Raw genomic sequence first — 11,408 nt, forward strand, 5'->3', positions numbered from 1 at the left:
TTGGCTTGTGCCACTCTGAGCAGTGGAGGACTATGAGAGAAACCCCTTGGCCTCCCGCTTGTTGTCCACCACATAAAAGAAGTCAATGAGCATCCAAGGCTCTCTCCTGCACACCAATAAATAAGGGGTCAAACCATCGGTTTCATTCCAGTGGCATCATGCGTGTGGACCATGACTTCCACCTAACCCACCCACTCTCTATTCTTTGGACAGAGCCTGCACCGTATTTTACAAAGTTGTAAATCTCTCTGGACAGGGGTCTCCACCCACTGAACTCTGGGGTATCACAGCACTAACAGTATGAGGTTATTCTCCACTATTCATTAGTGCCATGCCTCTGGCTCACTGTTCCCACCCCTATTCCTGTCTTCAGTCACAGCGTGATTCATCCAGGACACAGGTTTCTGCAATCCAATGATCATACCCTCTACCCTACATTCACTACCCACTCAGGTGGTCATATCCTAAACCTTGTCGATACTGTTAACAACACCAATCTCATAATTTTGCCAACTACCCAGTACACTTAACGTATGACCTCCACCTAAATAATCCTCCAAATGCTGTAGGTCCTCCTCCATCCTTTGACTTTCCATCACCCCCATTCTCCCCTCACCCACGTTGATGTCATGGTCTATCTTTATAATCGCATGCTTTCAAATACTTTCAGATCTTTTGCCACCTGCTCCCTGCATCCCACATGTCTGGTAAAACCTTGAACTATCCCAGTTAAACCCAAATTTCTACCTTCTCTGCTCCTGCTCCAGACAGTCACTGGTCTCATTCCAATTTCATGACCACAAACCCTAGTCTTTATTATTAAATTTATTGGGGTGACATTGGTTTATAATCATGACCACAAACCTTAGATGAGCTCTAAATGCTGTTCAATGATACAATTGCATTTCTCTAGAAAGTTCACTTTCCTACCCACCAAAATGATGTTTTTGTGCCTCTTTCTCTCTTCTCAAATTTCCAAGCCTCCCAATCCTGCTTTCTCCCCTTCCTGCATTCTCAATATATGTTCCCAACTCTTACTTTCTTTTCTATTCAATGATGCAGCCTCATTTTTGTCATTCACTGTTCCTCCAATTTTATGAGGATAGAACTTGTAACACTTCTGAATGAAATCTTGGATTGTCCAAACCCGTATGTAGTAAGAAGTCCTTTGGTCACTTTAAGTCTCAAGACACAGTTGATTTGATCCTTAGAACATCACTCCGATGTAGTAGCAGCTAAAGCTTCCAACTCCATTCAGAGGTCCGAGTACTCCCCTCCCTCAAGCTGAGCTGCCAGTGGGCTTCCAGCTCCTGGGAAGGGGGCATCGATTGCTTTCTCATTCACTTGCCTTCTCCTTCTCTCCTAGATGCCTGTCTCTTACTCATGCAGGCTATGGGGGTTGAAGAGCAAAGGGAACTGGAAAATTCTGCTCTCTGAGCCTGACCAGCATTTAAAGCTATTATGAGTTCATCTGAAAGCTCTCACTCCTGGAGATCTCTCACCGCAGTTCTTTTATTTGGAGTCATATGCTCTCCTCCAGCTCAGCTGCCCACTCACTTCCTTCCACAGCCCCGAGAACCCTGAGGTGGTCCACCTCCAGATTCTGTCTGCTGAGGGGCCCTGATAGATGCTTCTCCATCCCCGCCCCCCCACCACCACCACACCCCATATCTCTGTGTCTCAGAACCTATATCTGATACATGACACTCACAGATCTTTTACCTTGACAAATTCTGGGAGGCCATGTGTATCAGTTCCTCTGCCCATTTTTAGCTGTTGAATGTCCCAGGCAGGAGTCAAAGACCAGCCACTACATCCCTCATCCACAGAGTCCTAAAGTTAGCCTCTTCAAATCCTCCTCACAAGGTTCAGATGAAAGACAGGCACCCACCCACAACACTTCCCCAGAGGAAGTGGGGACAGGTCTCTCTCAGAACACTCTAGCACCGCCCATCAAATCGTGAGTCTCAAAAATCCTTCCACCTTCTTTCTGACAGCCTTCCTCTGTCCTCCCTCAGTGTGCGTGGAGTTTAAGAGTCATATAACTATGCCTTCAAAAATTTGCTTCTTGGTCTAGCACCTCACTGTAGCATGTCAGATCTATTATACTACGGTGTCTCAATCAACACTTACAATTTAACATCCTGTTACACTCCACTGAAAGAATAAAGTTATCAGACACTCTCCCACCAGCAAAGAAATGGATCTATTTGCTTCTATGAATGTGTTCTCTGTGTTTCCTCCTCTTAAAATGGAAAAGGACTTTCTGCTCCAATCCAAAGTTAGTCTACGCCCCAGATCACATCATCCTCATCCCTTCTCCTTCATCATCAATGTCATCATTCCATCAGCCTTCAAACAGGTTCTATAGTCCCCATCTTAAACACACACACTCCCTTCTCCCTCCTCCCCACGTCTCCCACCCCATCTCCCTGCACATCTTTACAGCAAAACTTGGCTCAAGATTTATCTAGACTCACTCTCTCCATTCATTTACTCTTGTTTGTTTGGTTGGTTGATTTGAATGGAATTTCTTTACTTCCAATTTGTATTCTAACTTTAAAATATATCAGAAACAAACTAGAGGCCTGGTGCATGAAATTTGTGCACTTGGGGGGGGGAGTGGGGAGAGTCCCTCAGCCTGGCCTGTGCCCTCTTGCAGTCTGGGAGCCCTTGGGGGATGTCCAACTGATGGCTTAGGCCTGCTCCCCAAGATCCTTAGCGCCGCTGCTGCGCTCACCAGCTGTAAGCCAAGCTCAGGGCTTCTGGCTGAGCAGCAGTCCCCCTGTGGGAGTGCACTGACCACCAGGGGGAAGCTCCTGCATTGAGCGTCTGCCCCCCTCCCCCACCCCACCCCCATGATCAGTGCGCATCATAGTGACCGGTTGTTCCACCATTCAGCATGTTTGGGAGGCCAGCTCCCCAGGCCCCTCCTTCTGGGACCCCAGCAATAGCCACTGTCACTTTCAGGCCCTGGGCAGTTCACTCTTCGTCCTGGGCCTGTCTCCCAGGTGGGAGCAGTGAGGGGCCGGAGTGGGAGCCGCTCTGCCTCACAGCCCGGCTGCTCTCAGGCGGGGAGAGTGGGAGGCGGCTCTTCTGTTCCCCTGTCACTGTTCACTTGAGAAGCCTTTACTCCAGCCCCTGCCTCTTATCTCTTAGAAGCTGATACACTTGCAGACGAGAGGCAGCTTTTGTCAGACGCTGCCAGTTCTGAACATTTTCTGGCCTGAAGCATTGCTCCCGGCAAAGAAACCAATTTCCCTACAAAGTCTTCTAAATTCTCCTGTCAGGACTGGCACCTTGGCTCATCCACTCCTCTCGGGAGCGTGCGGGTGATGTGGGGTAGGCGAATTGCACACCTGGGCTCCACAGGACCGGTGTCCATGTTTGGACGCAGGGAGGAGGGAGGCAGCTCTGGGCAGAGGCCCTCCTTGGGGGCCTGCGGAGCTGTGGGCTTCCTTCCTTCATTCCTGCACATTCTCCGAATGTCAGATGAGGATTTCATAATCCCAAGGCTTTTCTCCTAGAGATGGGGAAACTGAGGCCCGGAGGAGTGTGTTCACACTAGGGTTTGAGTCTATTGGAGCTGCTGAGCCCACATCCAGTCCCCCTTCTGTACCTCTGAGGTTTCGTTTTTAGGAAGCTGTGGGTGCCAGGGTGGGGCAGGGGCTGGGGAGGCTCAGGGGGTTCATATGTGTGAGCTTGGGGTTCAGTCCCTGGCCCCCTCCCATTTTCTCTCCCACAGCAGCTGGAGGGAGGAGCTGTCTCACCAGAAAAACAAAACAGAGCAGAACCAATGAACACACGGTCTTTCGTCTCAAGGTCCATGACCCCTGTTTCTGGGCAACCAGAGCCTCTCGTTCAAGCGCCCGCACAGAGCAGAGCAGAGGCGATGCCTGCGGCCCGGGGACTGCGCCAGCTCTCGGGGGCTCAGGACAGCGGCCGGCCACCGGCTCTTTGAGAACCACCCCTACCTCTTGTTTCTCTCCTACCCACACACCAGCACAGCCACACAGCCACACACCCACACAGCCGCACACCCGCACAGCCACACAGCTGCACAGCCACACACCTGCACAGCCGCACACCCACACACCCGCACAGCCGCACACCCACACAGCTGCATACCCACACACCCGCCGCACAGCCGACCCACACAGCTGCATACCCACACACCCGCACATCCCCATATCCACACACCCGCACACCCACACAGCTGCACACCCGCACATCCGCACATCCCTGAAGGAAGTGCCACTTGTGCTCAAAAAGGTAAAGACGCTTTCCTTTTTGTTTCCAAAATTTTTATTTATTTATATTTTAATTTATATTCAGGGAAATGCATCCCTTTTGCTGTACGCTTCTAGGAGTTTTGACAAATGCGGAGTCATTAACCACCACCGCGGTGCAGAGAAGAGTTCCATCACCCCAAAACGTCGCCTCCCTCACGCTGCCCCTTCCTCCTCACCCGCCCCTCCCTCCACGCCCGTCCCTGATATGTAACCTTTGAGGTTGGCTTCTTTCACCTAACATAACACATCTGAGATTCCGCCATCTCGTGTGTATCAATAAGAATGCCTCTTAAAGCTATAACAAGGCAGCTGTGGTGGGTGCTCAGTGCCCAAGCACAGAGCCCATCTGGCAGGGTCTCCAGCTCTGAGCACAGCTCCCAGCTCCCGGCTCCCCTGCAGCCAGCACCCTCCTCCCCATCAATTTCCATCCCATTCCTGCCCCACCTGCCCAGAGCCCGCGTTCCCAGCCCTCCCATTGTAAGGACCGGCTTGTGATCCCAGCTCACATGACCACACTGGGTGCTCCGGAGGCCTGGGCAGGAGGGGGGTGCTGCTTGGGGGCCTAATCCAGGCGAGAAAAACTTAGATGCCTGCAGGGCTGTGCAGGTGATATTCATAAGCATAAGACAAGGACTGGTAGAAACCAAAGAGAACTGGAGAGTGCAAGGCCCAGCTAAAGGCATTCACAGTATTATAAACTATTAGATACGCCGTTCCTACCCCCGAGCCACCCCTCCCCCCAATAAAGACCCATCTCTGGGCTGCATCCAGGTGCCCGGACGCCAATTGGCAGCCTCTGACTCTCCCACACTGAACCTCTTCTTCAACTCCACCACTGCATGGATATAAAATACGACAGGACACAGGGCAACCATGTCGCCATCATCGAGGTGCAGGACTCAGGGTGACCACGTGTCCTCCCTGGAATGCGACGGAGCGTGGGAAAACCAGGGTGCCCCGTGTGGAGTGGGGCACTGCTGTGGAATATGCTGCGTGCAGGGGAAGGGGTCCGCGGGAGAGATCATGCCAGGGAGACCCCACCCCAGCCGCAGCAGCCTGGTGCTCCTTACTCTGCAAAACCCAAACCCAGGAAGTCCCTCCTGTGCAGAATCCACCTTTGACTCTTTTCTTACACCTGCCATATTGTATCCAACAAGAACGCACGCTCCCCCCACATACACAACCAAGAGTACAGGGGATACCGCTGTGAGCTGCCCAGAGCCCCTCTGAGGGGCTGTTGTCCCTCCAGCTGCCAGGAGTGTGGCTTCTGATGGCTCAAGTGTGCCCCTGTCCGGGCCTTCCCCTCGCCTCAAAGGAGCCACCTGGCCCAAGGTTACGCCCACCCCATGGAGCAGCCCACTGCCAATGGTTGGTTGCAGTGGAGGCAGAAGAGCTTGCTCCCTCTCCTCTGGCCTCAGTTGGGCACACCTCCAAGGGGCCATCCAGCTCCGGAGCTTCCTGTGGGCGTGGCTGAGACCTTTGTTGCAACTGCATGGAAGACCGCCCTGTCCCTCCGCCCAACCCTGCTTCCCTCCCATCCGTAGGGATGCTGTTCCGGCGGGCACTCCCTGGAAACCTCCTGCATGCAAATCTCCAACTCAGCGTCTGTTTCCAGGGAACCCAAACGAGGGCAGAGTGTGGATGGGCTTGGGTTAGTCCTGCTGCCGGTTCTGTAGAATATTTATTCCATGGCAAGCGCTTTTCCAGCTGTTATTTCATGTGACCCTCTCCACAACTCAATGAGGTGAATCTATAGTTATGCCATTTTACATATGAGTTAGGTGAGGTCCGGAAAGGCTCCGTGTCTAATCCAAGGCTTAGAACATGAACAATAGTGGTGAATCTGATCTCACCTTCCGACCCTGCACGCCCTGCTCCCTAGCTCGCTGCAGTGGCCGCGCTGATGGGTGAGGAGCAGATGGGAGGGGTGGAGGCAGGAGCAGGCTGCCGCGTACAGTTATGCTTCACTTGGGGCAGGCGGCACAGTCCCCGTCATCAGATTTGTGTCTATTTTCTCTCAGTTCTCCAGCAGATGGCAGTCAAGTGTCTTGAGGACCCAGCGGCTCTTCCTCATTTGCAGGCCAGCATCATTTGGGCTCCCTGGGAGCTGGCAGAGGTGAGGGGTGTGTGTATTCAGGACTAAAGCAGAGAACACATGTAGGAGACAGCAGAGCCCATCTGGCGATAGTCCCTCAGGTTAGAGCATTAGCCTGACCATCTCCAAGGCATAAAGGGGGAGTCACTCCCCCCACCCCGATTGGAAGCAGGTCATGCCCTTGCCCTTCACCATGAATACATCTCTCTTTTTCTCTGCCTCTCAGAAGATAGAGGGTCTTGACTGCTCAAGCATTCAAAATACAGCCAAGTCTCTTCTTAGGAGAACCCTGACCACTCAGGAGGGTGACATCTGATTATTTTCTCAAAATGATCTGGGGTAGAATCTGAAATGCGGGACTTTCTTCAAAATAGAATGAGTTTGAAGACATCTCTTGACGTTTCAGCTGAAGACGGACAAATAATTTTGAAAGTCATAAACCCTACCGGGACGGAAAAGTATAGAAGAGGAAGCAACAACAGATGTGACGAGAACTTTCTGGAAGTTAGAGCAGTAACTGCCTTAGCAGAGCAGGCAAGGCTGGATTCAAAGTGCCCGCAGAGGTGCCTCCTCAAAACCCCAGGGACGTTTCCAGGGCTCAGGCTCCAGGTTCCTGAGAAAGAGGGGAGGAGGGTGCGGCTACAACAGAAGGGCTGGTCAACGGTTGGTCCTAAGAGCACCTGGGCGTGCAGATCCCGCCCCACCCAACACAATCCGGCTGGGCTGCGAGCACAGGCAATCGCGTCTCATTGGTTTACAGGAGAGTCGAAGAGCAGGATGAAGTGTGGGCTGGGTTCGCTGTCGTGGGGCCAATGTCTGCACATCTGGCCTCACCCTCACTGGATGTGCCAGAGCTTCTCAGCTCCAAGCACCTGTCCTTGGGCAGGTTCACAGCAGGAAGGAGAAGGGAGAGAGTCCATCCAACCGCCCCTGCCCTCTTTGACCAGGAAAACGATGCTTTCCCAGCAGCCGCCCTTCCCCAGCAAGGCTTTGCTAATATCTATGGCCGTTATTGAGTCACATGACCAGCACTGAGCACAGGGAGAACTGCAGAGGCAACTGCTTAGCTTGTAGAACCTCCGTAGGAGAGACAGGCAAGGAGCAAGAGGGTGGGAATGAACGTGGAGTGAGCGGAGCTCCTTGAGCAGCGAGCCTTACAGGGGGGTGGTTGGGTGGTACCCAGGATCCCAGCCCTTTCCTCATGGGCTGGTCGTTTTCTCAATGTGGAATGCCCCAATCCTTTGCCAGAGTTCTGGCACCTAGCAGAGGACGGAGACCAGGGGTCTCCCTGGACCCCCTCACTCTCAGCAAGGCTCCTCACTCCAGCTAGTTGCCCTCTCCCAGAGCCTGGGGGTCAGAGGGAGCATCTCTAGGTCTACGGGCCTTTGTGTGAGCTTTGCCACCAGCCCTCCTGTCTTCAGTCCAGGCCTGCACTGCCTTCTCAGATGCCTAGTCCCGAGTGTTTATGGGTTCTGAACCCTGAATCAGCTTGCTTCTTCACCTGCCCCCCTCTTAGCCATTAGCAGAGTGAAGAAAACAAGCATAAGCCAGTTATGACTGGCCCATCCACTCGCCACCTTCAGGCCTCCCTACCCTGACCTAGGGGAATGGATAAGTAAGTTTCAGTGGGCGCATACGCAGGACACCCTGCAGCTGTCAGAAGCAAAGAACTAGCTGCCTACCCCACCACATGGGTAGAGCTCCAAGGCAGAGTGTCGAGGGAGAAAGAGACGAAAAAGAATGAAAGTAAGAACAATACCCAGCTCCATAAATGAAAAGCACCTACATGCAAAAGGCCAATAAACCATGACCGAGCGCTCCGCTCCGTTTCACCAGTCATCGGGGAGACGCCAGTTAAAGCCACAGTGTGAACCCTCTGCACACCTACTCAAGCAGCTAACATGAACACGATAAACATACCACGTGCTGGAGGGGGCCAATAAACCATGACCAAGCGCTCCCCTCCGTTTCACCAGTCATCAGGGAGACGCCAGTTAAAGCCACAGGGTGAACCCTCGCACACCTACTCAAGCGGCTAACATGAACACGATAAACATACCACGTGCTGGAGGATGCAGACGAACCAGCATTCTCCTACGGTCACTGCTGACGGAGTGTGTGCTGGTAGAACCACTTTGGAAAACTGCTGGGCAGTGTCGACTAAAAGCAAACACACTCACTCCCATGACCCAGCAATTCCACTCCCAGGTGTGTACCTGGCAGAAATGCATATGTACATTCACCAAAATACAGGTAGTAGAATGTCCGTAGCGGTGCTGGTCATACTCACCGCATACTAGACACTACCAAACACCCCCCAGCAGTAGAATGGATGGGTAAACCATGGTCTATTCACCCAGCGGAATTCTTCACAGCAACGCGAACAAAAGAATTAAAACTACAAGCAATATGGATGCATCTCCTGAGCCTAAAGCTGATCCAAAGAAGCCAGATGCAAGAGTTCATACTATATGATTCCATTTAAATAAATATCAAAAAGAGGCCGAACTAACACGGGAAATTCTATGCGAGTATAGTAGTTAACTCTGGGGGCAGTGGCGGGGACAGGAAGAGGGCTGAGGAAGGGGATTTCTGGGGTGCTGGCGATGTTTGGCTTCTTGGCCTGTGTGCTGTTGCCTGGGACCGTGGTCAACTAGTGGCAACCCTTGAGCTGAACACGTAGGGCCTGTGCACTGTTCCATATGTAGGTTACAATGCAATAGAAGTAAAGCAAATAGAAAAGCCTGGGGCGGTAAACACAGAAAACATTAGTGCACACTTTACAACGATGCGTGCAAAGTCAAAGACCTGCTTTGCCTATTAGAGAGGGTGTCTGTGTGGGGAGGGACACGGCAGTGAGGTCATGGTAGCAGGGGAAGAAATGAAGCGATACCAGAGAGGCGTGTTGTCTGGATGCACAACGACATTGTGTTTAACCCAGCTTTGAACCTGAGGTAGGGCAAGGGTGGAATAAAGGAAACACTGGTTTGAAAAGCCTTTGATTGTTCTCTGACGGCTTTAATTAAGTGGGGTCTGGGGAAGAGAAGGGAGTCGCCCAGATCTTGGCAAGAGCTTCTTGTAGGGGTGCCCCATCTCAAGCCATTGCCTCCCTGCGGCCCCTCAGACCCCGAGGCTGACTGTCCATGGGGTCAGAACTCTGGTTCCTCCTTCTCATGGGCTTCTCATCTAAGTCTCCTGCTGGCCAGATCCCAGGGCTCAGCGCTGAAGAGGAATGTGGGGAGCCCACCTCCGCTGGCTGAGGATGAAGCAGGGGTAACGCCCACCCCCAGCTCCCTTCTACTTCAGTCCCCTGCTTGGCCCAATGTCCCGTTTGCAAGTTTGAATCTTCATCCTGGGGCCCCGAAGCCAGTGGTGGAAGTCCTCAGGGAGGACCCCAGTTCTACTCCCCTCTCCTCCCACCTGGGGAGGTGTGAGCTCAGGGAATCGAGGGTTAAAATTTGACATTGCCTGCACTCCCTGCTTTGGCCGCTAGTGGGAGATGCTGGCCAACCCGAGGCCCGTCATGGGGCTAGAAGCAGGCAGCCGGCAAACGATTCAACTACCCAGCCTCCAGCTACCCAATCGGATGCAGGGTCAGAGAGGGTTCTGTGTCCTGAACTTTCCTGTCGACGCATTTTCTTCCTGATTCAAGCTCCAGTGTATATGTAAGGCACCCAGCGGCCCCTGGAGCCCCACACAAGGTCCCAAAGGGCAGATGGCTCTCTGGTGACCTCTCCAAGATCCCAGGAATGGAGGGCAGGGCAGAGCCTCTGAGCTCCCGAACACAGCACTCGGTGCCCTCTGAGATCTCAATGCCGTTTTACCCTCCAAGAACAACTCTTATTCCAGGAGCCTTGAAGATGTGTCAGGAGAGAGCGAAATGCTGCTGGGAAAGAGGTGTGTGTGTGTGTGTGTGTGTGTGTGTGTGTGTGTGTACACACACACACACACACACACACACACTCCTGGGACCAGGGTGCAGAGTCATGCATGCCATCCCTTCCAAGGGTGTTACTGATCTGTCAGCAAAAGATGGTGGTGGCCTGTTTTGGTTAAAGAAGGACTTGTGTTCCTGGGTGTTTCCCTGCCCGTCAGCCTGGGTGTGTGAGCAATGGTGTCTGCCAGTGTACGGATCCCTGTGTCCCTGTGTGAGAGATGGTGTCTGCCTCTCCGTGTGTCAAGGTGTGGGTTGTATGTAGCTCAACAGGGTGAGTGTGTGTGTGTGTGTGTGTGCGTGTGTGTGTTTCAGGGTGGGTGTCTGTGTGTGTTGGTTGTGTCCTTCTTGCTGGTCAGGGTGTGTGTTTCCACAGTGCATGCGTGCCAGCATGTGTATGTGTCCGTAGAGGTGTCTACCATTGTGCAGACTTGTGTGCTGTCTATGTGAGCGTGTGTGTCTGTGTCAGTGTGTCAGTGGATGTGTGTCTCTGAGTCGTGTGGGTGTCACTGAGTTCGTCAGAGCGTCTGCCTCCGTGACACTGTGTCACTGCTGTGTCTGCCTGTGCGTCCCTGTGAGTGTCTGTGTCCATGTGTGTCTGTGTCCGCCTGCAGGTGTGCATGTGCCGGGTGTGTTTGCCCAGCCTGGTTGTCTGTGTGCTTCTGGGTGCGATGTCCGTGTATGTCCGTGTCTGCGGGGGAGGGTGTTTGGTGTTGGGTCCCCAAGTCGGTGAGGATGTGCGTGTGCGTTCTGGCCAGTGTTTGTTGGTGTCCGCGTGGGTGGCTGTCTGTGGCAAAGCGTCACCAGGTCGGCGTGGATGTGCCCCGCTGTGTGTGCCAGTGTCTGCGGTGTCTGCCCGTGTCCGCGTGGGCGGCTGTCTGTGGTCCGTGTCTGCGGGGGAGGGTGTTTGGTGTTGGGTCCCCAAGTCGGTGAGGATGTGCGTGTGCGTTCTGGCCAGTGTTTGTTGGTGTCCGCGTGGGTGGCTGTCTGTGGCAAAGCGTCACCAGGTCGGCGTGGATGTGCCCCGCTGTGTGTGCCAGTGTCTGCGGTGTCTGCCCGTGTCCGCGTGGGCGGCTGTCTGTGGTGG

The sequence above is a fragment of the Myotis brandtii genome, unplaced genomic scaffold (assembly GCF_000412655.1).
Source record: "Myotis brandtii unplaced genomic scaffold, ASM41265v1 scaffold134, whole genome shotgun sequence".
NCBI lineage: Eukaryota > Metazoa > Chordata > Mammalia > Chiroptera > Vespertilionidae > Myotis > Myotis brandtii.